The sequence below is a fragment of the Pyxicephalus adspersus genome, chromosome 2, assembly GCF_032062135.1.
Source record: "Pyxicephalus adspersus chromosome 2, UCB_Pads_2.0, whole genome shotgun sequence".
NCBI classification, from domain to species: Eukaryota; Metazoa; Chordata; class Amphibia; order Anura; family Pyxicephalidae; genus Pyxicephalus; species Pyxicephalus adspersus.
In genome coordinates, this window is record NC_092859.1 from 98532339 (window position 1) to 98559066 (window position 26728).

At 36.6% G+C, this 26728-nt stretch overlaps 1 long non-coding RNA gene across 2 annotated transcripts in view; it reads right to left on the reverse strand.

Annotated features, from left to right (window-relative positions):
- Positions 1-29: 29 nt before the first annotated feature.
- The window catches only part of LOC140324055 (uncharacterized), a 34273-nt gene continuing 7574 nt past the window's right edge, over positions 30-26728 (reverse strand). The window contains exons 2-5 of one of the 2 annotated variants that reach the window (XR_011919479.1): positions 22070-22163; positions 21808-21920; positions 12003-12065; positions 30-4961 (exon numbers count right to left, since the gene is read on the reverse strand). This is a non-coding gene — a long non-coding RNA (uncharacterized lncRNA). Of the gene's footprint in view, positions 4967-12002; positions 12066-21807; positions 21921-22069; positions 22164-26728 lie in introns of both variants that reach the window. The other variant, XR_011919478.1, reaches the window with a different exon arrangement.

Below are 26728 nucleotides of genomic sequence, written 5' to 3' on the forward strand. Positions count from 1 at the left end.
TAACATTAGCACAAAGTAACAAAGCTGTGTTTAAAACCAAAAGTACAAAATTTATTATATTGCAAATTACCAATTATTTGCATTTGTTTTATTTTTCAGGTTTTTTTCTTACTACTTTTCCACCTGATAATCCTATAAACAACTACCTTTTTATGTGAAGGTAGATATGCTGGACTTTAAAAATGACTGCCTTTATCTCCAATAAATGTGTTCATTAAATATCAGAGGACCAGTACGCTGGACTATATTTTGTTCTTTGGTTTATTTGTCCTTGAGGGAAAAAAATAGGCCTGTCAAGTTTAAGATAGACATTTAAAATACTTATTCTAATATAAATACCAATTTTTTTCTTTAAGGCAGCTCATTGGCCCTATTTGCTCATTACAAGCACACAGGCTCTGTTTTGCTTTACTAGGGGAGTATTACTACTTGTTTTTATTGAAATACATTGTCAAAGTGCTGGCCATACACTGATAAGTGGGTTGCAGGGTAAATGCTTGACATTTACCAAATAATGATCATTTACTTATATTATGCACCAATATTTTAGCTCTATTCTTTATCCAATCAATGCTGCCCCCTCTGATCTGAACACCGGTAGTGGGGTGAACCCTTTCTGCTAAGTTATATTATTTGGCAAAGAATTCCCAATCAATGTTTGATCAGTTTATCCTTGAGACATAGTTTAGGAATGCTCTATTTTGTAATAGAATCGCTATTGTTAAAGAATTTAATGCAAATAACGACAAGAAACAAATCTCTATAATAAGCAACAAAAATATGCAAGAGCATGCATATAAAACATAAAAGTGTTGTCAAAAATCAACCCTGAGACATGTAAGCATCCTACCAATAGCTTATTGCACATCTGTAACTAGCCTTTGTCTTGTGGGTGATAAGTAGTAAAATGTGTGTTTTTTTACCTCTACACATGTAGAGAAGTGCATTGTGGTGCAATCTGTTTTAAAAGCAAATCCAACATATTCTTACAGTTGCAAGCACTGCAGCACATCTCTAAACAGATGCTATGTGCTGAATTAAAAAGGAGGGACAGGTTCATTTTTTCATGCATTAAGGTGTGCTGGCAATTCCTATATAATAAATGGGCGACATTAGCACAGCACACCCAATGCACAGTCTCAGAAATCTCATTTGTTGGAGACTTTTCAGCAACAGTATTTCTTCAATACAGAGATGATCAGAAGTGCTCACCATAGAACAGATATTTATCAAAAGTTCATTTAATGGCTTTATGTTTTACATGTCATGTAGGTGGTGACATTGTCTCTTTAAAGTTTACATGAATTTTTAGTGATTGGTTTTACATACACTGTAAAACCAAAAAGTTTGATAGATGTGACCCTTATGTGAGTTAGAGTACATACAAATTTGCTTGTGGCTCCTATTGATCAGGTTTATTGATAGGTAATAACATCATCCCAGGAATATACCACACTAACATATTTCACAATGGAGGAGCACAGATGGAGGTACAGTACATACTGAATAAAACATTGAATCGTCTGTCTGTGTGGAATTGCATGCCGAAGAATAGTCATTTGATTCATTCTTTTTTTTCCAACAGGGATAGAACTGGCAACTGTCATATTTGCATTTTTGTAGAAGAAATAGATAAACAAGTAGGCTTTACAGCGTTAAGTAGGTCACCTATAAATAAATCCACAGCACATTATATTGTAGACAGCCTGAAATGAGAACTAACTGCTTCACTACCAGCTATCATTTTACTGAGTTGATGTCTTTTCTTTTAATTTCTTGTAGAAGGCACTGAACAATATTGGCCTGCACTTGCATAGCACCACTCACCCCCCCAGTTAGGTGATGCTGATAATGCATATTCAGCCTTTCTGTCCTTGTGTAGGATAGGACATTTTATTTTATCCAGACACATGTAAAATATTGCATATGAATATTCCAAATTTACCACTACAGGCAATCATCACGGCTGGCTGTAACAGTGTTTAAGCTGGGACAAACCCCCTTCCCTTTTCCAGCTTATATAACCTCATATGGCATTTTATCATTTAGAATAGTTGGATAATGAGAAGCAACTGCTGGGCTTACTAATTAGAAGACCTGGCTTGCTTTTTAAAGAAGAAATCATAGAAAAACTATTCATTCAATGTTTGTTGCAGAAAAATTGGATTTGTATTGAAATAAAAGGACTTTACTTCAACAAGTCTGTCTCTAGCAACTAATACATCCCAGCAAAAAAAAAAAAAAAAAAAAGACTGTGATAATATTCTGAAAAATACAGTCACATGTATCACATTAGCAATACAACAACAATACAATCAGCGATTTACTTTGCATGTATATTTACAACCAACCTCTCTTTCTTTAAGCCAATGCTTCTTTTTTAAAATGAATGTGCTATGTGTAGGTACTATTTTTTTATAATGCAATGCATGCTAGTGCATTACTGTAAGTTGTAATGTGCTGCAATGTACATTTGTTGGATAGCCATTGAGAATGAATAGCATTGCAAGGCCCCAAAAAGAAATGACCTAGAAGCAGGTAAGTTGTCTCATTCACAATCCTGTTACTGGCAAGTTGCTGGCAGCCACAACATACCTAATGTGGAATGGCTCTTGGTAGTAATTCTGTGAATTAATGGCTCACCCAGGGGTAACAAGGAAAAGCAATCAGCATACCAGCTTTTATTATGTACTGCTTAAGCAGGTTTAGTCTTCATGCTTCCAACAAATTCTAATGTATGTTGTTTTATAAAGAAGATGCTGTTTTCTGGGGGAACATATTTGTTACAGAGCGATAATACTAATCATATTCCGTTTCAGTATGAGTAATGTCATTTCCCTGGAACTAGTATGCAGTGTAGGAGTCAGCAAATAGATACTTTCATAGGAACTTTCACCATTTTCACTGGCGGTTTGTGGTGCTACTGTCTCCCTTAGCTGGTAATTAAACATACTATACAATAACATAATATTACCTATGGATAACCATCTAAACATAGGGAAGTTTAGGAGAGTGAACCCTTTAATTTGTCATGTTATGTAAATCGACTGTTCCATGGGTTGAAGTAGATATATCTTACAACAGGAGCCCTTGTTTTCTATGATGTCACCAGGAAAAACCAGTCTGCCCTAGCACTAAATGTCTAATTAGCCACATTTAATTAATAATATCTTGCTAACCATTAGATATTTTTATGTTTTATCAGCCTTTGTACTTGAAAATTATGTTTATTTAGCCATTGCATTCAGCTGCTTTAAACGTTAATTAAGCGTAATGCAGAACAGGATGCTAATTTGGGTCTGCACTTGTGGCCATTTTTTTAGTACAGAACTATCAAAATTTAAAAAAATAAGTAGGTGGAGATACTGAAATGACTAGTTCTGATATATTGAGGTTAGGATGATAAATCTGCTATTCTAATACTGTAAATCTAAGATATACAGCAGGGGTCAGCAAACTTTTTTGGCCATTTCAGGGGTAGGCAGGAGCACACTAGCCTGGAGTCCCGCCCTAATGGCTCCGCCCCCCACTAGGAACGCCCCCTGAAGGCAAATCCCTCTCCTCTGCAATGCATATGGAGGAGAGGCAATGCTCCCTATTTTCCACGGCGGCGGAACTGTTAACGCCGGCCGCAGTAAATAGGGAAGAGAACCACAACACAGAGGCTCAAGAGCAGCATGCGGCTCCGGTAGTTTGTTCCAGCTCCGCCGCGGGTTGCCGGCTGGGATTAGGCCGCATCAACCAAGGGCTGTTAGGCCAGAAAAAACTACTGGCTAGGCCATATCTGGCCTAAAGGCGTGAGTTTGCCTACCTCTGATGTACAGTCTGCCCCATGCTAACAAGTTGGAAAAAAAATCTTATTTTTTACATATTACAAGATTTTTCTTACCTAAGATTTTGTGATCATCTTGGGTTCACCACGCTGCAGTGTACTGCCTCTCTCTGCATAAAATAATTAAATTGTCTATGGGGTTGCAGTGCAATTATTGCCTCCCTATACCAGGAACTGCTGCCTAGGGATAGATGCTACAATTAGCTTCTCCCTGTGGCAGCCCCATAGAAAATAAATGAAGGCAACTGTAAGTGATACAGTACCGCTTACTGTCACCAGCTGTCAAATGTGCAAACTCTAGTTCTTTAAGAAACAGAGCTGAAGTGCAAGTGACCAAGTACTTGGCAAGTTGCAAGCCTCCAGGAGCAACGTCAAATTACTTCATGGCCAAGGCAAGCCAAACCTGCCCTTACTGTATTAGGCCTAACAAAAGATACATTTTGATTGGTTGTTGTGGTTTCCTACAATTAGAACACTGCTCTGCACTTTTTTTTTTAATTACTCTATCAATGCAACTGCAAGAAAGGCCTATAGTGAATATCAGGAAGTATCTGATGACTGCTGATAGTAACTGAACAGTAGCTGCAGTGATTTTCACAAGTATTTACATGTAAACACACTGGTATGGTAAAAGCAGATACAGTGTATCAGTAGGAAGATAAATTAAGCTGGAGGACCTGAAATAAAGGGACCTAAAATGTAAAGGCTAAAGCTCCAGATATACACTCAGGTATAGTAACTATACCAATAAATATATAGTTAGTGTTTCCAGCACCAGTAGAAAAAAAAACAAGCAATGTAATAACACAGGGGTCGGCAAACTTTTTGCACTACTAGTCCATTTTCGGAGGTCAAGAAGACACACTAGGCCAGAAGAAACAAGGTGTCCAAGGAAGCGAGCAGCCTCAGTCTTCCGCTCATCCGAGGTGTAGTCTCTGTACGGGTGCGCGTGCTTGGCATCGAAATGCCCCTTGAGATTCGACCGCTTGAAAGTGCTGTTGGTGTCGTTGCACACTAAACACAGGGCTTTGTTGCCGCGTTGGACGAAGAATAATTCATCAGTCCATTCAGCGTTGAAGACAGGATGTTCGAGGTCAACCTTCCAGAGACTGGTAGCTGTGCGTTACTTCTGTTCTTTAGGCATAGTAATTGGGGTTACTGTGCGGGAACTCGATGATATTGGGACAATTCAATTAGGAGAGATCGAACAATAAATAACTAGGGGGGGCATTAGGCCGGACTGAAATACTGGCTAGGCCGTATCCGGCCTAAAGGCCGGACTCCGGAGTTTGCTGCCCTCTGTATTAACATCACTGTTCTATGATAGGAGAGGGGGGGTAGCAAGGGAAGGCACCCACTGTGCCTCAGATTAAAAATTAGCAGTGGTAAACTAGTCCTTTAGCCATCAGGCAGATCACTAAATAATATCAGAAAAAAAATGTACTAATGCTAGATGGAAAGGTGGAATAGTTATTGGACAGATTGGAAAGCTTTGTCCTATTGACATACTGTATATTAAACTTTGATAAGCCGGTGCCAGGGATGTCTGCAGCACACCTGTCTCACCTGTTTCAGGAGGCTTAACCACAATAGTCACTCAAACAGATCATTCATGTATAGAATTGTCAAGAAGCACAAGTGCACATTTTTTCTAACTAACTAACCATAGGCATAAGCAATTTTAACCTCAAAAAGATCTTTCTGAATAAATGTCTTTTATAAGCAGGATGATTTTTTGCCTGAACAAGCATAATTTTGAACTGAGCAGATAACAAAAATCACCCAGGAAAATCTGTTTAGCTGACAAATTATACCCCAAATATTGCAATGATGTCAGTATATCCAAAACCAGAAATCAGTTTAAAATCTGAAAAATGTATTTGATCATACATACATCATAAGGGCAAAGTTTAAAACAATCATGTGGACCCCCTTCTTTTTAGATATATTAGTCTGCACTCCCCTGGGAAGGTATTCCACATGATTTCTAAGGCTATGTAAACACGTGCAATGGTTCGGCCCTGAGCCGATTATCGGACGGGAATCTGGAATCTGACCACCTTGCGGATCAACAGACGATGGACGACGAAAGACCTTAATGGAAGTGCAGGAGAAGAAAGCGCAGCGGGGTGCCCCTCCGTCGTTCTCGCCCTCCCCTCTCCATAGAGCAGAACAGTGCTGTATGTACAGCACTCGTTCATGTATTGTATAGTTGTTAGTCATTGGAAAGGACTGTGAAAGATCCTTTCTAACGACAATTAGTGTACATATGTACATAACCTAATACATAACATAGCCTAAGTGTGTCTGAGAACTTGTGTCTATCAATGCAAAAAAAAAGTGTGTTCTGAGGTCAGAAATCTATGAAGATACCCTAAATTTTTCACACTAAACTCATCACACAATGTCTCTTAAGACCTGGATCTGTGCAAGGGGCACAGCCATGCTACAACAACAACAAAAAGTTCCCTAACAAGGTTGGAAGCACACAAATGTGTAAAAAAAATATCTAACAATTGTCTTTTTATGTATTATAGTCAACAGTACCCTTTACTGAAAACAGCTGAATTTAGTAACATTCAGAGGGTATCTAAATACGTTAGGCTATATAGGTGGTTGTGATGATCTGGTGTCCACATACTTAGCCATGTAGTATAACTACAAAATAAAACTATGACAAGAAGCACTTAAAGTGAAGCCCAAGTTGTAATTTAAAAATGTTTGCATCAATCAAGTCCTTTTTGCAGAAAATGCATGGATGCGCAGCTTAGCATTTGTTGTTGGGATACCCAGCAATCCCAATGATAGAATGGGGATTGGTGAGTATCCCTTGGGTTTAGTTACACTTAAAGGATTTAAAGGTATTAAACGTTTTTTTGTTGGGATTGTTTGGGCCTATCCTGTGGTAATTATTAGGGTTACCAGTTTCCTGGTAGGGAGTAACAATTAGGCAGGCATTTAGAATAATATTTGTTTTAGATGAGGACAGGACAAAGATACAATGCTTCATTAAACTCACTGTTTAATGACTTATATCTAAATGGAGATTGGGACTAAGCACATGAGCAGCCTACTGATTTGTGTAGCTGACAATTGCCTTATGACTCTATAAATACAGTAGCTCTTACTGGATAATATGTGCACCATTGACCTCAGTTTGTCATGCAGTCAGGCCCTTAGTATCACCATGGAAAACAGATCCCATTATTTATGATGGGAGATATTAGCTTTGTCCAATTTCAAAAATGCCATGTCACCAAGTTATCTGTAATTAATGTAAAACTATACTGTAAAAAAAAAAACCTAAATATTAAGGTTGTTTATTACAAAAGAGACAGGCTTCATAATCCAGGATGGGGACCAGGTGAAGATGCTGGTGTCCACAAAGAAGCAAAGAGAGGTGATTGAAAAGAAGAAAAGGGTAACATTTTTCAAGTGAGGGTCATATGATCCCAGTTTCTAACATGTTCACAATTTTGTTTAAGCTGCAGTTGAAGAAGCCTTTCCTACAAAACTCATCATGCCCTTCCATACTGGAGGTGAACTTTAGTACAGAAAGTTGACTGTGACAATGAGATGTTTCTTGAGTAGGAGAAGGAGGTGGCACTAGGTCTGGTATCTGGTGTGCAGTATAACCTGCCACCTGCTATTCACCATTTCAGCATGTGGGGAGCCCTTATCAGTCCTTGGTATCACACACAACACCTATTCCAGGTCATGACAATGTGTCCTTATGTGCATCTAGAATGCAGCTTTCTGCATTTCACCAATATCTGTACTAATTCATTAGGGAAAACTACATAGATACAACACTCTTATGCAGTTTATGTCCAGTCAACCCCATCAACTTGACTTGTATGTATATTTATATAAATCTGTAAAACAGCTTGGTTGCAAAGATTTCTGGCCACATTCATAAAAATAGAAAATTAGATAGCAGCAGACAGCCCTGGACGAATTCCCATTCCTATAAGAAGTAACAGTTGGTTGTGTTGGGTAATTTCAGGCAGCTGCTGTTGTTTCCCCTAAAGGCTGGAGCCATGGGTGTCTGCCTGCATTCACCACTCTAATGTACATTAGTATGCACATTCTGCTTTGCATACTATTGTATTAATTGTAAACAGAAAAAAAATGTTTGGTTGTAGGTTATTGTTCAGAGCCATTTGAAGTTTTTGATTACTTGCAGATCATCAGATTTCTAATGGTTAGTTGTACCAAAAAAAATGTAGCCATACAAATATGATTGACTTGTAGGAAGGTGGATGAATAAAACCTCTCATTATGTCCAGACCAACAAATTGGTCATGGAGTCATCACTTTCATCTGTATGCCCAGGAGCCACACAAACCTATTTGTTTACTTTTACTTGAATGAGGTTTAATCATTAGGGTGGAGACATCTCTATCAATGGGCTTCTAGGTAAGATATGATAATGGGAATCAATTGTCCTTGTCTTTGATGTTTACAAAAGAAACAGTTTGTACAAGAGATGCTAAGTGAAGGCACCATGCCTGTCCTACAAGACAAGTGTCATTACAATGTCTACAGCAATAGTTATGCCATAATATTTAACGTGGCTTTCAGTTCTCTGCCCTGCCAGTTATCACATTGCCATTATTTGTATTTTAAATCTGTACTTAATAATGTACATAAACAATTGTAACATCTATAATAACTAAATAAAATTCTAACCTTTTTTTCATACATTGTAGCATTTCAGTGCTGCTATTCTCTTGTAGCCAATCCCTGCCTACATTGCAGCAATAGGTATATGGCAATTTTGTTAGGGAGGGTTTTCCTGATTTTGACAACAGTAGACCATGTGTGGTAAAATAAGCACATTCATGATGTCCAGCTGTTTTTTAAACGATCGCTGTAGATCTTAAATGAGATTTTAGCTTTTGGGCTTTTTGCATAAAAAATAGCATTTATTGTAAGAGAAAATAGTATGTCTCTTCTGTAAAAAACCTTTCCTGCCAGCTAAAATAAAGTTAAAATGTAAGCCTATGGATATGAAAACAGTTGGGCAATTATCGTATATTGATGGTGGCAGACAGCCATCTGCATGAACATCAAATGGGCAGATTAAAAAAAACCTTTCTCTTACTATTCTGGACTGAGACAGAAAGCATGGCATATGTCTGCATAGTTCATCTAGTTCATGGAGCAGTTTGCAGACTTTGAAAAATTTGCTGCACTTAAACTATCTTCACATTGGCAGTTCAGTTGTGTGTGTTTGCTGCTTCCTCACGCCACTCTACATGGTAGTGTCTCTCTGTGGCAGCTCCATAGCGAATATATAGGAGTGGCAGTGATCTTCGCTATTCATTCCTTGGCTCACTGTCCCTAGCTGGCGAATGTGTTCTTATAACTAGCACTGTAGGGCAAGTATTCAGGCAAATGGCAAGGGAACCACCTGGAGTCACACGATTCCAAGTCAGGTCTGAATCTGTTTTGGCTCACAATAAGAGTAAGAAGAAAGAAAGGAAGCAGCTTTTTATGGCAAAGACAGTTGAGTGTAATGGTAAACAATAGTTTATAAGTAAAACAATGCTACATATTAACATAGGTCTCCTATGCTACTTGTGCTAGATATAGTTCTTCAAACCTGTACAATTGCCTGGTCTGATGAAAAAGTCCAGCTGCAGGCATCCCGTCCTTCACTATATCACCCCCGGTTATATGAATTAGATCTTACAGCTTTGAACGTATAATACATCGTTCTTTGAAGATTCTAAACCTTATCTTATCATTCCTTATTTTCAACATAGACAGTATTGTGGATATGAACATCACTTCCGCATATGTATTATTATCCAGTGGTGCATAAATTGATATTCAGTACCATATTATTTCTCCATCACGCTACTTAATCAAGACTCTACTTTGCTACCATTGTTACTTTGACCACCTATGAGTGAAAGAAGGGCTATGTATTCTCAGCCCTTCTTCCACTAGTAACTAGGATTCCTGCAGTTACTAAGTTTTTAATAAACCACTCAGATAGATGCTATTACCTCATATTGGACTCTCACATAAGGTTTCTAATTAATGTTTCAACACAAAGTTTACTGACAAATTTAACCTGTAAAAGTCTCCATAATCCCCTGAAGAAGCCTTTGTAGGTGAAACGTGTCGGGAACGGAGACAAGTCAATTTATTTGTAAAACTAATTGATTGTAAAGTTTATAAAAACTATGTCTAGCACAATTAGCATAGGATACCTATGTATATGCAGCATTGTTTTACTCATAACTATTGTTAACCAATACACTCAACTGTCTTTGCCATAAAAGGCCACTTCCTTTCTTTCGTCTTACTCTTATTGTTACCAATAGGCTTGGCAAATATATTCCTTGTATACCTCTAGTTACCCACCCCTTAGATTTACACTAAAACTGTTTTGGCTCACAGACAGAGGCAGGTCTGAAGCAATGTTTTGTTATTGTTTCCTATAACAGCAGAAGGAACAAGCGCTGTATACAAAGCACTATTCAGTTCTATGGAGAGGGGAAAGACAAGAAGGAGGCGTCCTGCTGTGTCCTTTTATAATATCTTCCCCAAGTCACATGCTGTAGTAGATCTGGTTGTCATATTTAAAGTGGGAAATGCCTACAAGCAAACATTTGTTAACTAGTTAAAGCTCAATCATAAGGAACTTACCAAAATGTTCTAAATTTTAAGAGCTGCAAAAGAAATGTTGCCATAGTCATCAGTACAATATAGTGAAAAACACCTCAAAGCTTAGCTTAGAAGAAAACAAAATTGTTGATTTGGTAATTGTTATTCAGCTAAACATTATTTCTCTTTAGATCTGTTCAGGTAAGTCTGTTAAACTCAACTAGCTGTAGATTGTTGTCAGGGATACCCAGCAATCCTGACTTCCTTAGCACATTAGAGGAATGAATGCTTGCGCAGGAGTTACAGTACATCAGCCTGGCCTGGACAGTTAAGATAGCCAAAGAGCATCTCTAGGAAGAGAAAGGTGAAGAATAAGGTGGTGCCTTGTGATAGAACGGGGACAGGTGAGTATCCCAGGTTTAGTTTCACCTAAACATTGTGGATATGTGGAGGTCAACATTGCTCTACCTGGGCAAACCAGATATTTTGTTACATACGTATTTCAACTGTCTAAGCAGTACCCTATCCCACCCTGTTCTGACAACCCAATACACTATTTTACTTGGAATAAGCCATTTAGTACCTTTAGGGGGCCAGAGCAAGTACTTCTGACATTGGAAGCAATTGGAGATGTCCAATTTGTGGAAAAATCATCACACAACTGGACCAACCCTTCCTTAATTTCACTGAGAAGAGAGAACTAAATTCATTAAAATTTGTACCTCTTCATTCTGTGCAATAAGAGGGTCTTCCACAAATGATGGGTAGATGTCTGTCTGTTCTTTGTTGGTAAGATATCTATCTTTCTATGGCTAGGCTAATGATGACATGGACGCAGACATTTATTTCCAAACTACTGGTGATATATAAAGCTTGAATTCTGCAAGGTTTGTTTAGGCGATGTAATGGTATAATTTCTACTAAACACTATTTAAGATAGCACAATCTGTTGAGATAGACTGATAGGACAGGGATTGGGACTCTGAGTAGACAGTTTGTATAGTCTCAGTGGGTCACAGCCACAGGCTAGACATAATGGTCTTTGTCTTATCACATTAATCAGTAGACGGCTACACTACACAGACAAAGAGTCAGTGAAGCAGACAAGATACTTGTGGTCAGTGCCACACAAACAATTGATATGTACCTGACATTTACTTTCAAATTAATTTAATAATCCCATAGGCTACTTTTACTTAACAAGGGATTTTAGCCTCCTCATACCATTTCCACTTGTACACTTTGTTTCTACTTTAAGAGCCTATAAACATAAGAGAACATTTGTCTGATCAAGTTGCTTACCATTGGACTGGGTAGCTAACTTATATGTGTATGCCTGATGATGACTTCCTCCAACCAAGCATTACTAGGAAAAGCATTGATTTTGTTTTTCTCCCCTCTGTGCCCCCCCTACAAAATAAACCAAACCCAAAGGGTTCCCCTCCCCTGCCATCATAGTCTACAATATTTACCACATGCAAATATTATTTATAAAGCAGGAACAACATTAATTACATTTCTACTTTCTCTCCATTTCTACTTGTCTCACCTTCTGTGCTAACAGAGATAAGACGATCACACCCTTTCCACCATCTGACCAATCTTGGCTTATCTGGGAAAAAGAATAGTTGATTATTATGAATAGGTATGGCTGTACATACTTGTGTCAAAGTTATGAAAAAGAATGTTCTTATTATACTAACAATTCTAATTACAAGTGGTCTATCAATGTAACAAGCACTTACATAAGGCAATTGGCATTACCATTTGATGATTTTTTTGTCTGCATGCACATTGAACGAATCTTTACCCTTATCCTTGAAAATGATGACAAGCTTTTCCAGCATACCAATTTAATACCGGTCATTAAAAAGAACAATGAACTCATACTGATACTAATAAGGCTAAGTCTATATTCAAATTATATTACAAGTATTCTGGCCTTTTAAGCTAACAGTATTGTTATGGTATTTGCCGGGTTCCATGAATCATAACAATTGGAAGTAAATCCCCTTTGTTTTTTTTATTAAACATTTTATAATACATACTCTAAGTATATGTGATGAAATTGTATCAGGGCATACAAAAAAAAAAAATTAAAAGAAAATCTTCTATTCTGTATGAGGTAAACAAACCATGCAAAGCCACACATAACATTTATAGATATGCATGCTTATTGGGTAAATAAAAAAAAATAAGAGACAAACAACATGCAATCACCAAAACCATCAGCAATTATTTAAAACCCATCTTCTACAAGTCTTACCCTAGAAAAGTGCTAACTGCTTGCACGTTGCTCTCTTTATTTAAGCTGGTTTAAAATTGTTTATGCTTTGGAATAATTGTAATATCTGAAAATAGTTTTGGGTCTGTTAGAACTGATCACTACTCTTCTTACACATCTGGTTAGGGCCTGCTAGCTTCTGCATCCTTTTCATGTGTATGAAGGATGTTACCTCCAGTATTCAAGTTTTGACTAATTTAATTCCTAATGGGGTAGATGGATGTTCTTTTGGAAGACACTGGTCTTTAGATACCATCTGCACCACATCCTATAACCTTTTCATGGTATACTGTTTAATATTGAAACCTGTTCTTTTAATTCTATATGATTGCATTTTCATACCCTTACCAGTTGAAATTGACAATTTACTTCACCTTTTGCCTTAAAGCAGCTATCTGATCTGGCCACAGATACTACAGGACAGCTGGGCATGCTGGTCTGTTCTTTGGCATCAATGCTGGACATTAGCTGACAGGTCAGGTTTATGCCTATGAAACATGGCAGGGGAGGTACTGTATACATATGTAAACCTTTCACTTATTATGGGGAAAAAAGCATTTGGACAAACCTTTCCAACCTTCCTGTTTATTATGGTACAGATAAAATTCTGCTGCTGGTGTCTGCATTTAAAGGACATTTAAAACGTTACCCCATTCCAGTCAAATGTCAGGGGGCTGGTGTGTAATGTCTATAAGGCATCTTTAGATTTTACATGTAAAGAAAGGCAGATGTTAATTTTCCTATTGCCACACCAAGCTTGATCTGTGCTCATATTAAAGTAGGCTTTCAGTAAATTTGACAGCATGCACAAATATTATAATCTGTATTTAACATCCTCAAACTAAAGCCAGCCATAAACTGGTCATTAGGTGCACAACCTGGTCAATCATTTATAGTATTTACCTGATAAAAATATACAGATAAAAAATGTGTGCATGGTGACCACAATTCACCTATCGACCAGCTCCTTTCTTTGCCCGATTAATGTTACTCCCCATTCCTGACAACCAATAATGGGGTAAGCTCCTCCTATCGAGTTACTTTATTGGTGGTCAAAAATCAATGACTGAGCAAAGAACAAAGCTAGTAAATAGGTGCATAGTAGCAACCTGGTGAAATATCAAACACTAATTCAAACCTATTTCAAATCCTATATTCTATTAGATAAGAAAATTTACCATCAGCTTAATGGTTGCTTTAAAGTCTAAATAAAATAGTACCATGAGTAACAAAGAACAAGCCAGGTAGAAAGAGATGGCAGACGCTCAGTATTTTAAACTGTTCCTCATATACTGTAACAATTGGGAAAAGAGAAAATTTAACCTTATCCTTTTTTTATAGTATGCTATTTGCAGGTAAACTCTTCTGCAGCTTGGCCAGTTTGGTGACATTTAAAAAAAAATACACTTAAAATACCCTTTTTTAAATATATATATATATATATATATATTTTTTTTTTTAAATTAGGACAATATTAACCAGATGATGAAAACCTGAGTTTTATCAAAACTGGTTGAATTAAAATACAGTAAATTTGTTTAAAAGAAGCCCTTGCTTTAGGATTTTATTAATATTATTATTATTATTATTAATAAACAGGATTAATATAGCGCCAACATATTACGCAGCGCTGTACATTAAATAGGGTTGGGGTTAGGATTTAGTTGAAGTGTAAATTCAGCCAAAACATTTCTCATTCTTGATATATTGTAGAAGGATTGGAGACCCTGTTTTGTTTTTACTGCTATCCTGAGGTTCTATCAGAGAGATTGTTCAACCAATCATATGAGACTAAAAACCTTTAGGTTCCCATTGTTCCTGATTGTGATTAGATCAGACGTGTTGGTAAATATAAAAACAAAATAGAACCCTGATCATTTTCTATCTGAGAAAACCATTCAGGAAAGGCAGTCTTGAGTACTTAATAATAATGGGATCAGCCAGTCATGCAAAAACAGATTTGCAGCAGATTGGCTGTGTGTGCTAGACTATACAATTTCACCTGACAAAGTAAGGGACAAACTGTTTTTAAAAGCAGAACTAAAGCTTGCTTAATAAAAAAAATATCTAAAGGAAGATTCCTTTGTAAAGTTTCTTTTGTCAAAGATGTTACCACTGGACTGTTAGCATTTTTTCTAATACTGCACAGACAGAGCTGTGTATAAGCTCAGAATGAGTCTGTGTGGGACCCAGTGACTACCTTGTCCATGTGTGGAAGTGATATCACCCTAGTCAATTAAAAGTGGCCAAAACCAGGGAAAACTAGACAAAGATTTCAGCAGCAGAGCCACTACGGTTTTATTACAAATAAAAATCATGTTTTGTAAATGATTTTATGTAAAATGAAGAGCTGCAGCAAAGCTAATACTTTACAGGTTTATTATAGTTCAATTTTAAGATGATTTATTTCCTGTGGTAAATTTGGTGCTATTTAATAAGCCAACTTTGAAGTATAATCCAATTTTCTTTTAACATAAAAACAATATTTAGCTATAAAAGAAGTAAGAGTGGGAGCAGCTACTGTTTGCTGAACTTGACAATGAAGTGTTAATGGATGGGTGTCTAACAGTCCAGGTAATTACCTAGGTCTTGTCTCCTCCTAATAAGTCTTGGGAGACAGGCATCTCTGTCTGCTATCAGGACAGGTGTCTGCACAGCTCCACTGATATGGAATACAGTCTATGCATATCCAAGACATTTTCTGTTATCTCTTTAATGTGAGGCTAATTAATATAGTGCCATGTGTGTAACAGTATAGCCAGCTTGTTTGTGCCAGACTGATGAAGCAATATAATGTCTGCAGATCTGCAGGCACAGATACTTCACTTTTTCCATGATTATATATATTTTAAACAAATTGTTGTCCTATTTATGGATCCAACTGCGCTGGAAAAATATAACAAACAACAGAACTGTCATAGCTACTTTAGCTAAGAAAATAACTTTTTCAGTCCTAATACCGACAACAAGAGACTCTATGCTTAAGTAGTCTTGATGTGTTTTTTTAAATTTAGAATTGAAATGTTCATGTTTATGGACCTGCAAAAATTCAGCATGTCTTATATGTTAAAACACACAGCTTCAGCACATGAATGTAAACTAGTCATGTTGGAATCAATGGGATTTCAACAGAAAATCTACTTTCATTCAGTTAAATGCATGAATTTTGCTACAGGAAAATATACACATATCATATGCCATAAGATGATATAATAAATGCATTTTCTTCATTAAGGCCATAAATCCCAGCAATCAACAATATTTATTCAATGAACTATCAATTTTAAAAGCAACCGTTTTGATTGATTTTACCATTAGATCTATTTATAATAATAATTATAATTATAATAATACAAAAAGTGTTTGTGATTTAAATATGATAGTTAATCAATCAAAAACACTTTCCCTGATCAATATCAATTATGATTACAAAAGTAAATAGAATGACCTAAGGGATCAAAATTATCATAGAGTGTGTGGCTTACTTTAAGACAACTGTGGTGACAACTGTGGTGAGATGGATTCCTGAGCACACAGACATAAATTCTTTTTTTTTCATTTGAGACATTGGGCTTGACAGGACAATGTTGTCAGATATCTAATGGTCCCCCAATGTGCAATCATTCAATATCACTCTATTGGTATTCAAATAAAGTTGGATAAGCTACCTTTTGGGAATGTGAATGCCAACTGTGAACATATAGAGAATGAATAGGTACTAAGTAGGTAATAAGTCATATTAATACATCAAGCTGTTACTCAAAGCAATCAATAAAATCAATTATTTTATTAAAAAAATAAATAAATAAAAAAAAGAAGAAAATAAATTCTGGTATGGGAAATGGCCTAAGATGATATGTTGAAATCCAGCTACTGTGAACTTTTCTTCTTTTAGAAGAAAGATAAATCAACAATATGACTGCAGATAGTGTTTGACACATAGAATTTAGGCTGCATTTTTGCATTTTAAAATGTGTGTGTTGAAAACACATTTTAGTGAGTATTCCCATTATCGTGTCTTGGTGCTATGCCTCTCATTTTGAATGGTACCTAACATACTGTTATAATAGTGGGCAATACATATCCACTCATGCCAAACTCTGTGATTTGTATTGTTAAGAAGAAGTGTCACATACATTTTTTGGGCACAATAAAAAGGATTAAGCCAGTTAAATATAATATGTGCATATGAACATTAAAAATGTAAACAGGCCCTAAATGCATTTTGCATGCATTAACATTTATCTCCTGGGAATGTCCATTTAGCTAGAAACTGCACCAATAAACACCAAAAAAGTATTTTTCCAAGCAAAGCAAGCTCAAAGGAGTGTAGCTTTTATAACATCAGTGCCCAAATGCAAAAATTATTTTTGAACACCATATTCTAAACTTTTCTCCATAATATTAAATAAAACCCATGGAATTGTTCAGCAAACAATACATTGTTGCTGAATTTTAGACTGGAATTTTAGAACAAACATAGCAAACTGAGATATGTACTCATTTAAATGAGAAAGTACTACAAGTTGCCTAAATTTGTTCTAGGGTTTCCATGATAACAGACATAACTATATTTTGTATACAGGCAGCCTGCCACCCTTCTATCATGTATCAGCTGCCTACAAGATATGAGCATCAGACAAATAATTAGTACAGTCTGTTAGGTATGATAGGCTCCAGAATTAAAATTGTCCTATTGCAAAAAAAAAAGGGTTGACAACACCTGGTAAAACAGGCAAAGAGTCCCTAACAGACTAAAATGTAAAGAGACTCTGAGCAATTAGAAATAGCCAAGCATGTTCTGTTGATACTTTTATCCCTAAGGATATATCAGGTTGGTACAGCATAATAAAGACTGGCCCAGCTCAGGAGACAGCCAGTCTGTCCAGTTTCCCTCCACTTTGCCATTTAGCATGTACATAACAAAACCCCAATTTGTTCCATTTTAATATCCTAGACTACTTGCAGTAGTTCTACCACTTTCAATGTAATGAATACTACTATGCAGACATCACTTTCAAGAAAAGTCTGCCATGCCTGGGTGTCTCCACCTCTTTAGTTATCACAACAATTACCTGAGTGGGCAAAGTTGTGTCTTGAGTGTTTTGATAAGCTGTTGATAATGAATGGGCTGGAGACTACTTGCCTGTATATAAAGGGCTGGGAGCTCAGCAGTGTTAGTACCTGAGCACTTGTGCAAAACTTGACATCTCAGCCAAGATGACTTCTTCCTCTATCTTTCTGCTATGTTGTACTTTCCTTGCTGGATTTAGCAGGGCATTTGACATTACTGGATTATCCACAAAATGTGTCACTATTCCTAAAGACTTAGATATGTGCCATGATCTCGGCTATACAGAAATGTGGCTTCCCAACCTGATGGGACACACCAGAATGGAAGAAGTTGTGTCCAAGTCTGCTGAATGGCATAAACTGCTGCAAACTGGCTGCCATCCATATGCCAGAACCTTCCTGTGTTCCCTCTTTTCACCTGTCTGCATGGACATGTAAGTATAAATTCATTAGATTGGGCTTGATCCTTACTATAAGCTAAGTTCTTTCAGTGGTTAGCTTTCTTATTAGTTATTTTCTATGTTTAAATTTACCAATTTTTGCACTCGGTTTTGGAGTGTTTGTTACTGAGAATCATACCTAAAATTTAAAAGTTGACCAAATAAGCATTTTCTGTATTTCAAAAGTAATCTCATGGCATTTATTGCCCGTTTCTTTGTCATGTTAAAAGACATAGATTTTAGCATGGATCCAGTAGTGACAACAAGAACTCTGTGCTGCAGTTACACTGGACTAGACCAGAAACTGATCTATCTCCCCTTGCAGGTTCATCCCACCTTGTCGCAGCATGTGTGAGGCTGTGAGAGACAGCTGTGCCCCTATCCTGGCATGTCATGAGCAATCCTGGCCTGAAAGCCTAAACTGTGACCGGTTCCCTGCTGGGGATGACATGTGCCTCGACAACCTTGATAAAGAGTACCAGCACATATACAAAGGTAAGAATTATTAAAGTATATGGCTTTAATATGTTGTGCTAAGTAAACATCAATTGTGCAATGGGAGAATACATTCCATGAGCTGATCACACTGCTGACAAGCAGTAAGTAACCTTTTATAAATGTATTTTTAATTAGGACTACAATTATTTAAATGGTATTTATTTTAGCCCAAAATTAAAAACTAGTATTTGATACAAATATATATTTATGTGTTACTGGTAATTTCAAATCGCCTCTTTCTATCCTTCTGTAATATTAACATTAAAACCATGATCTGTTTCCATTGTAGAACTGCCAACCCCAACATGTCAGGGCTGTCCACTGATTGAAGAGACCTATTCGTATAAAACTGCACTGGATGCATTTTGTGACAATGGCTTTGGTAAGTTCCATCATTTATGTGAGGGGGGAGTTGGGATTCTTAGCCTGTTACTCTGTTTGCGGTCTAGTTTATAATGGTCAATATTGTAGCAGACTGAGGCTCTACAGAAATCACGTTGCCATTTATTCTCTTTTTGTCTTTTATAATCATAATTTTTTTTCAATGGAAGCTTTTCCAAGCACTTTGGTCAGATAAAATTAATAAAAGAATGTTTTTATCAGGCATAAAGTCTGCCATTGTTTATGTGTTTTTGGCAATCTTAGGTGTTAGGCTTTAAAGCCTACTTCATCGAATAGTAGATTTGACTCACTGACCCAGAACATCTATGCAAACAATCAAGCTCATTATCTGTTCTAGGTCAGAAGCATGGAGTGTACTGAAACTGACTGTACTGCTATGATAGTTTGTAGATAAACATTTCTGAACAGAAATTTTAAGGAAATGGTTTACATATGAATCCTGCTATGGGCTAGCAGCCTAGTAACAAAATGCTCTACTTATTTTAGAGAGGGCAACATATTGTGGCAATTATCAATTACATAATAATGTGCACTGCCCACTCATTTTTCAGACCGTTTTTGAACTGTATTAGGTTGCCAGTTAGATCAACACCCAAATGTCCTGGGTACACAATTGCTTTATTGCATGGTGTTGTAGTTTCTCTGTGTAAGAAGATCTCCTATTTTTTTTTTTACTACTATTGAATACAAATGTAAACCTGTACTTGATACAATTTTGGTAATTGCCTTTTTTATCATGAGATTACAATAGAAGGGAAATATGGTCACAAATCTGTATGCTACACTTGCATGCCTAAATACTCACTAGGTGTTGAAAATCTGTGGGAGGCGGTGATAACACTAATTAGCTGATAGTGTTAATGGCTTGTATATGCAATTATCCCACAGATAGTATTGAGCAAAGTACATTATTAGGATAACAACTGTGCCTAGACTGAAAAAGATTGGTCAGTGTGAGTTATTTGTTTATAATATGTAATGAACACATCTAGAATATGTATTTATCTTTCTACTCTTTTAACAGCTGTGAAAGTAAAGCTAGCAAGAAGAAAGATTACCCATGGACATAATGAGTATGCTACAGAAGGCCCAGTAGAATTTATTAAACAAGGACGTTTGCTTCCTTACGACACACGCAAAATGATTGAACAGTGGCTGCGCATCAATGAAAACTGCGCACACAGCATGATTCGTCACTCCAGATCAATGGTCTATGTAATAGTTGGTGATGTCCTTAATGGAAAAGCTGTCATCAGCCGGGTCTTCCACTGGCAGAAAAGGGACACTCAGTTGACTCTGGCCACCAGAAAGTGGAGGCACCATAAATGTTAGTGTAAAACTTGGACTTTTTATTCTGTACATACTCTATGCACTCTCATCAACTAAATGTAAATAGCTACATTATGTATACACATATATATTTTATGAAGTTTTATTAGGACAGGTGGAAGTGTTGTATGCATGCAATCTCTGCTGCCTTACAAATAGCAAACTGTAAAAACAGGATCACATGTGTAAAAAAAAAATATATATATATATATTAAAAAATGTTTTTTATTGTGGAACAATCTGTGTTTTTCTTGAAGTTTTGTGACGCATTTGACATAGTATTAGTAAATGTTAAAGTATATTATGCTTACAAAAAATTGTATATATGGTTATTCGGAACCTTACATATTCACAAATTGCAGGTCTTTTTCAAAGGAAGGATGACACAATACAACTTCACAAAAGGATTAAAGGATAGCTAAACCCATCCTATCCAACCAACATCCTATCTGTCTTTACATGTAAGGTCTGCATTAGTTACCTTCTTCAGACAAAGAACGTTTTCAAAAAGTACAGAAAATTTCTGTTGATTTTGGTGAAAAAAGAGAAGCGTCCCCGATGCTTCCTGTAAGCTGTACTGAAGACAAAATTGTTTTATTTCCTCTGCATACTGCAAAGCTTTCTATGCCGTGTGTAATGTTGATGAAAAAAGCAGAAATGTATATAGCCCAGCTTGAATTAAAACCGATTTGTGAGCTTAACTTCCCAAGTGAGTTATATATTGACAAAAAGTCTAAAAAATGTACAACTAATGCAGAAGACCTCATCTAAGGACTGATAAGCTACAATATAATATTTCCTTTATGGGTTCAGATATATTTCAAGCTGGACACAGTTTTGAATATAAAAGCTTTTTTGCAGGCTAAGCCCTATATTAAAGCTGATATGTTAGGCTTGGTACAAACGTGAGCAGATCTGCAGCCATTTTTTTCAAAAATTATTCAAAATAACGGTTTGGAAGTCCCAAACAAAATCTTCAATATTTTGCACTTCTTTTTGTTAATCTCGGAAAGTAATAGGAATTAGCTCATATTGGATCAATTGTTCATACACCTGACTCAACTAGAGTTCACTTTAGATCCAATCAGAAATTGGATCAGTAGTGATAACTGGCCCATTTGTACTAGACGAGCATACACTAGTCTCCTTGATATTGATCATTTAGCCAGTTACCATTGGCTTATAAATAACATTTTATAGTATACGGCCTCTTGAAGACAGTCCTAGTGCAGAAGGATGTTATGCAATCAAATTCCACAGCAGCTAAACACATTTCTCTTATTGAGCTCTGATAAGTATAGGGTAGAGACCATAATGTCTATAAATACCTTTCAACAAAGGTCACAGTCTTTCTGCAGTTGTCCCCCTGCCTGTTTCAGTCCTGCTGCAGTTGTCCTCCTGTCTCTTTCTTTCTGTCAAGTGTTTAATGCTGTGTATGTTTCTGTTGGGAAGACAGAAATATTACAGGCAAAGCAAAAGTGATCATTTTCTGAAAAAGTTGCTGGTTGCTAAGCAATTTCTATTTTTTATGAAGATTTGGCTCAGACAAATTGATAGTCAATGGGCTAGTGTATATTTGGAGTTTCTCACCTGGATAAAGTATCCAGATCAGTAGATGTGCTGTGTATATTTGTTGCTGAAGTCAAAAATAGAAGCTTACAAGTCTACAGGTCTAAATTCATGCCTGTAAATAAAGACAAAAATAAATACAAGTTAAAACTAAAAACATACAAATGTCTGTTGCAAATAATGTATTTTGATTGTAGGCATAATTAGTGCTCATGGAACTAATTGGATCAATTGTTCATACATCTGACTCTCAACTAGTGTACTGCTGATTGACCGACTTTTTTTTTCTGATACCTTCTTTATTTGCAGTAACAGTTACATTTTAAGGCTTTGTGTGGATACCCTCACTTCTTCTTTAGTCCACTTGGATTAAAAAAGACAAACTTTCCACATATTTATTAATCTGCAATAACTGAACACCAAAATAATAAATCACTACTGTACTGTACTGTATTACTGTAGTAAGTTACTTTGCAATTGCTTAGTTTATTATAAAACCAGCTGTACTTTCACTTTCTTCAATTGATGTTCATATTAAATAACAGCTGAATAGGGAATGGGATGCAGTTTGGTTGAAGGAGCATTGAGTAACATTTTTAAATGGGGCACCTTACTGTTCAGTTATTGGGCGTGATTTATTAAAGCTCCCCAAGGCTGGAGAAGACACACTTGCATCAGTGAAGCTGGGTGATCCAGCAACCCTGCTGACAAATAGCAAATGACATTTAGGAAATCCATTTAAGGTTTGCTGGATAGCCCAGCTTCACTGATCAAAGTGTGTCCTCTCCAGACTTAAAGCTTTAATAAATCAGGCCCATTGTGTTTGGCTTTAGCTTTGTTGTCTGATTTAGACAGTATTCATATCAATACTTGGCATCAAAGTTATTAAATTGACCTAATGTTAATGGCAGCCCAGGATCTAGATAAGGGGAGATGTACAGGGGGACACTGATCCAATCTGTTTAACCTGTCTGCAAAATAAATAAGGTGATGTAGAAAGGTGATATACAGATGCTGATAGTTAACATTTTTTTTTAATGTCTAGCTGTTGCACAAACTTGGCTTAATGTTGCCGTGAGCAAGTTGCAGTTAATTTTGCCTCAATAATTTACTAAAATCATTATGGATAGAACACAGATTATGAGGCAAATTTATAAAAAAACAACAATAACACTGGTCAACAAACATTTTCTTGCCAAAACAGATTACATTTATTTTTGGTTATGTTTGATGTACAGATTCCAAATATGGTATTGGTTTTGCTAGATTGGCTCTAGTTTTTGAAATAATGACCTCAATAATAACCTCATAGAAAACTAATGAAACATGAAAATTAAGCAAAATTAAACTAGATATGCCTATGTATACAAATTTTTTTTTTTAAATATTTATTGTCAATATATTCTATATTCAGTATATTTTCAGAACTAATCACAAAGAAGTCATTGAAAAACTCTGTTTATATGATTTCCTTTTATGCTGATGATCAGGACAATCATGTTGAAGGCTCCAGCAGTAGTCTACCATCATGTGTCTATCCCATCTGCCCTGATACCTTTCTTAAATCACCTTTATATCTTGATGTAACCTCTCCGCTTGTTCCTCATTGAAATCGGCAAGGTTTTCTAGAAATTTGTGCAAATGGCTATGGAGATAGTGTACCTTTATGCTCATAGTAGCACCCAAAGTATAAGAGCAAGTTTTGTACCAGTTCTTTATAATTTTATGCTTTATGGTTACCCAAGAGGTTCTTGACAACCTTGACATAGCTGTGCCAGGCAGAAGCTTCAGTATCAGTCATGTAACTTGTGAAATTTGAATCATTTATCAGTTTCCGAATCTGGAGTCCATCAAAGATTCCTGCCTTTAACTTTTCAGTACTGAATCCAGGGCAGAATCTACAAATGTATTTGGAGCAATCACCGTCTTTGTTCAGAGCTCTAACAAATTGCTTCATTATTCCTAACTTTATGTGTAGTGAAGGGAGGATGATTTTTTCTTTGTCAAACATTGGCTCATTAAAGGCCATGTCACTTTTTTCCAGTATCCTGATGGGTACTTTGTCTACCCACTTTGCTGTCCAAGTAGGAAGTTCACCATTTTTAAATCAACGCATATGGATTATTGGTGGTCATGATAGCACATCTTTTGTAAAACCATTTTGATATTTTCATATTCCAGTGACCAATTGGAATTGATGCATAGCAGTTGCCATTATGCAGTAAAACAAATTTCAAACTTCGAGTGGAACTATGAAAAGCCGCCAGGCTTCTGCTCCATGTTTTGGTACTCCCATATGGGCTAGTAGTCCAGGGATGTTACAACAGTACAAGAAGTCTCCATCTTCACTGACAAATGGTAGGAGTGTCACCTCTCTTGTCCTATAAACTGTTATTTTAACTTCCGGTCTCAGACAGTTCTTTTCTTTTAATCTGAATGCTAACAGTTCAGATGACTTAAGCTAGGTACACACTTGCAATAATTATTGTTCGAAAACAAACGACTAACGATTATGCACAATTATCCACAAATATTTTGAACCATCCTATTTTACACAATTCTGTGCATGCTATAACAATATTATCCTTCAAATATAATCCACCAATAGTGTACACAGGCTAGATACGATCGTTTGAACGATTCAGGAAGTGACATGTACAGGATAAAGTGTACTGCAGAAACATCCACGACACTGAATCACTGAACGACCGTACACAAAATAGATAGTGAACAATTGTTGCTCAATCAGATCCGTTGGGACGGTTGTTCGTTTCCAGCGACAATCCTCGTTCATTGGCTTCATTGGTCAGTCGTTATGCACTGTTTTTGTTACCAATTATCGGACAATCGGTCGTTAGTCGTTCGTTTTCAACGATAATTATTGCAAGTATGTGCGCAGCTTTAGGTCACGTATTAAATCATTGAGCTCTTCTTGGGAGAACTGCTGTTTTGATGAAACACTTCCTTCATATTCACTTCCACTCCTAACTCCTGGATTACACTCCAAACCCTGTATATCCTCCATGTCAGATACAGGAATATCAGGGAGTGTACTGAACACTGGTATGGGAACATCAGCACCATGCGGCACAGGTCGTCTTGCTGATTCCAAATCAGGGTACTCCTACTTGTTTTTCTTGTAACCATTGAAACCTTTTACATTCACAGCACAAAAATAACAATCATAATGATGATATTTGGGCTCTTGCCATAACATAGGTACACCAAATTTCAAACTTTTCAGTTTTGCATTTTTCCACTGACGTAGATACACAAGTTTTGCATACCATATGGGGAGCCCATTACCTATCTTGGTCCCACAGTTTAATACCAAAATATGCAAAATATGCTTGTTGCACAAATTCTGTAATGTTTCTTAAATTATTCACCACAAATGTAGTATGTATGTATGTTGCTACAAATGTAGCAAAGTCATTTAAACAACTTCTTCTTGAAAAACTCATTATTCTGTAAAAAAAAAAAAATGTATGAATAAAAAGAAGGCACATTGAAGTTTCATGAAAATATTGCTACATTTAACCACCCAACCGCTAAGCCCGTACTTTCTCGCACCAAAAATTTTTGCTATTTTGGATAACCCCGTATTTTTTCGCCTACACTAAAATCCCCACTTACCTGGTCCCGCTGTGCTCATCCAGCGTCGGTTCCGTGTTCCAGCGTCGGGTCCGTGTTCCAGCGTCGTCCTCCAGCGTCGGGTGTCCCTCTCCTTAAAAGAAAAAGCCGGCAGGCTTAGAAGAGAAAGCCAGCTGGCTTTCTCTTCTAAGCCAGCTGGCTTCCTCTCCCTCCTCTCCCTGTCCCTGTCCCTGTCCAGTGTCGATCGCTGGACAGAAAGAAAAAAAAAAAATACTCACCTTCTCCCTCCGCTCCTCCGGACACGTCTGTCCTATTCGGTGTCCAGCCGGCGAGTGCAGAGACGATAACCGGGGTTTCCCGGTGACGTCGCTGCGTGCGTCGGCGCGGGAGGGAGGCGGGGCGGAAAATTCAACATTTTGCATTGAGTTCCTTTGTATTGAACTCAATACAAAAAAGCTGTATTGAGTTCAATACAAAGAAATCCTTATATAATATATATATAATTGTATTATATATATATTATATAAGCTACTGTACATTACATTATACACTATTTTTTTTTTTAAACTTTTTTTAGTTTTTTTTAAAGATTTTTTTTTTTAGGTTTTTTTTATGTTTTATAAAAAAAAAAATTTAATTATTAAATTTATAAAATTTTGGACATATTTCGGTGAGTTATGCAGTAATTCTGTGAATTAGAGCCTACAATCCAAAATAAATTATAAGTGTTACATTTTTTGCATGGAAGTTTGGCAAGAATTAGAATACCCGGCATTTGCGTACGCGTCCCTCGGCGATTCCTGATGATGTCCGTGCGTGCGCCCGTCGATGAGGGTCGTAGCGGAAAATTCAAATATTTTGTATTGGATTCAATACAAAGTCCTGTATCCAATCCAATACAAAATAATAGAAAATATATTTATGTGGTTTTGTCTATAGGTATGTGACGGACACTAGGGAGGTGTTTTAGAAAAATATATTACTATACATTATACCGAATTATCGCATTTTCAGTATTTTTCATTTATTTATGTATTCTTGTTTAAGCTGATTGTAGGTTTTTCCTTTAATTTTATTAAAAGTTTT